We start from the raw sequence: 2,421 nt of genomic DNA, 5'->3' as shown, positions 1-2,421 counted from the left end.
ACCGGGCCTTCACCATCTGCGGAAGACACTTCCTTGCAAAACTTGGTCCCGCGTCCGCACCGAGACCAAACGGACTTCCGTACGCTACATTTCCCGGCCCACCCCGGTCAGGGGAAAGTGGGATTCAGCGCTGGGCTCTTCCCTCTTCGCTCGCCGCTACTAGGGGAATCCTTGTTAGTTTCTTTTCCTCCGCTTACTGATATGCTTAAGTTCAGCGGGTTGTCTCGTCTGATCTGAGGTCGCACTACGAGACTGTTTTGCGGGGCGCGGGGGGCGCGAACCCCCCGGCCGCTCGCCGTGTTACGGTACCCACTCTCCGACGGCGGCGGAGAGCCCAGCGGGGAGAGACTATGACGGATTGGACCCGGACCTAATGGCTCTCCCTACGTCCGGAGCTCTCGCCACACGTCGGGTTTAAGGCCCGAGTCTGGGTTTAGGGAGACGAAGGGCCGTCCGAGGTGGAGGCCCTGCGAACTCCCAGCCGCGGTCTAGGAAGACCGATCGATGGGTAAACCGACCCTCAGACAGGCGTGGCCGCGGGATGGACCCCCGCGGCCGCCATGTGCGTTCGAAATATCGATGATCTGTGTTCTGCAATTCACATTATTTAACGCAGGTTACCGCGTTCTTCATCGATGCACGAGCCAAGTGATCCACCGCTAAGAGTTGTATGAGGTTTGTGCCCGGCCCGTTACAGGCCGGGCGAAGGAAGCCATTCGAACACGAGACAACGTTTGACAATATTTCAAGCCGGGTGCCTTCCCCCCCGTGGAGGGGGGAAGGTCATTGAACCTGGGCGTCACCACCGGACCGAGGAGTTACGGCCCGGGGGACGATCGCCCGAGTAGGTGCCCGAGACTTACGTGGTTTAGGAGACCGGGTCTAGGCCCCACCGTTCCCGGCGAGGCCCAGGGTTTGGTTCGCTGCGTTACGGGTCCCGGTCTAAGGCATTCAGGCGTGCGCTCAAAGCCAAGCTCTCCACCCCGGAGGGTATGAGCGAGGCCCGGTGGTACGCTCCCAAGTCCCCCGCTTAGGGGAAGGCGCTGGGTAGATCCCACCTAGTCAGGACCGGCGGGCACCGGCCGTCTCCTTCGGGTGTTTAAACGCATCCGGGGTTCGTGAGGCCCCTTCAACTCGCGCACCGGCCTTAGACTATTATACGGTCCGTCTCTGCGAAGCCAACATCGGGGTATTTGCATGCGCTCTTAAGCTCCGCTCCAACCCCGTGAGGGGAAAGAGTTTCGCCCGGCGGTACGCTCCCGTCCACCACCACCCCCTGTGCCGGGGGGATGGGTTCAGGGAGATCCCACCGAGGCCGGCGAGCACCGGCCAACGCCCTGGGGGTGAGTAAGCCCCTTTGACTCGCGCACGCACAATCAAGCCTTCAACGATCAATGGTTGGTTTAACGACCCGGCGGGCGGCTCCGGCGCCACTCTCCCCCCCGCGAACGAGGGGGGCGGACCGGGGTACCTATGCACCTAAGGCGGTCCTCGCATAACCCCGAGTTCCGAAGCCGGCTCGCTACGTCCACCCACCCGGAGGGGGAGAGACTCACGTCGGCCGACGACGAAAGGTACGAGGCTTCTGCGGTCCATACCTTGAAGGTACCCGCCGGGGGAGGTTTGGCCTCTCGAGTCCGACTCGACAACCGGCCGTGGCCAGGTCACCGTTAATGATCCTTCCGCAGGTTCCCCTACGGAAACCTTGTTACGACTTTTACTCCCTCTAGATGCCCAGGTTCGATCGACTTCCCACCTCAACGAGGCAACCCCCCGGTAAAGGGGCACCTCGGAGATGGTCCGAGGACCTCACCAGGCCATCCAATCGGTAGTAGCGACGGGCGGTGTGTACAAAGGGCAGGGACTTAATCGACGCGGGCTGGTGACCCGCGACTACTTGGAATTCCTCGTTCAAGGGGAAAAGTTACAATCCCCTATCCCCAGCGGGGAAGGCGTTCATAGGATTGCCCAGGCCTTTCGGCATAGGATGGATGCACATGCTGAACCAGCCAGTGTAACTCACGTGCGGCCCCGGGCGTCTAAGGGCATCACAGACCTGTTATGGCCCCGAATCTCATACGGCTTTGCCTTGCCCCGGATCGCTCTAAGAAGTTCGGCCACCGACCGACGAACCCCTCGGGCCGCAAGCCCCCACAGGGACCCAAGGGAGGGCCGTGTAACTTTTTAAGGCACAGGGTCTCGTCCGTTATCGGAGTTAACCAGACGAATCGCTCCACGAACTCCCAACGGCCATGCACCACCACCCACAGAATCAAGAAAGAGCCATCAATCTGTCAATCCTTACCGTGTCCGGGCCGGGTGAGATTCCCCGTGTTGAGTCAAATTAAGCCGCAAGCTCCACTCCTGGTGGTGCCCTTCCGTCAATTCCTTTAAGTTTCAGCTTTGCAACCGTACTCCCCC

The 2,421-nt window shown here is 61.1% G+C and overlaps 1 non-coding gene and 1 pseudogene across 1 annotated transcript; both read right to left on the bottom strand.

Moving 5' to 3' along the window:
- Nucleotides 1-242, bottom strand: part of LOC136684316 (28S ribosomal RNA) — a 4,392-nt pseudogene extending 4,150 nt beyond the window's left edge.
- Nucleotides 243-514: 272 nt separating this feature from the next.
- On the bottom strand, nt 515-668 carry LOC136684312 (5.8S ribosomal RNA). The gene has a single exon (XR_010799644.1). It is a non-coding gene; the product is annotated as a 5.8S ribosomal RNA (ribosomal RNA).
- Nucleotides 669-2,421: the final 1,753 nt, after the last annotated feature.

This window comes from Hoplias malabaricus, unplaced genomic scaffold (assembly GCF_029633855.1).
Source record: "Hoplias malabaricus isolate fHopMal1 unplaced genomic scaffold, fHopMal1.hap1 scaffold_248, whole genome shotgun sequence".
Lineage (NCBI taxonomy): Eukaryota > Metazoa > Chordata > Actinopteri > Characiformes > Erythrinidae > Hoplias > Hoplias malabaricus.
The sequence above is the reverse complement of the archived record's forward strand: the minus strand, read 5'-3'. Positions and strand labels throughout refer to the sequence as shown.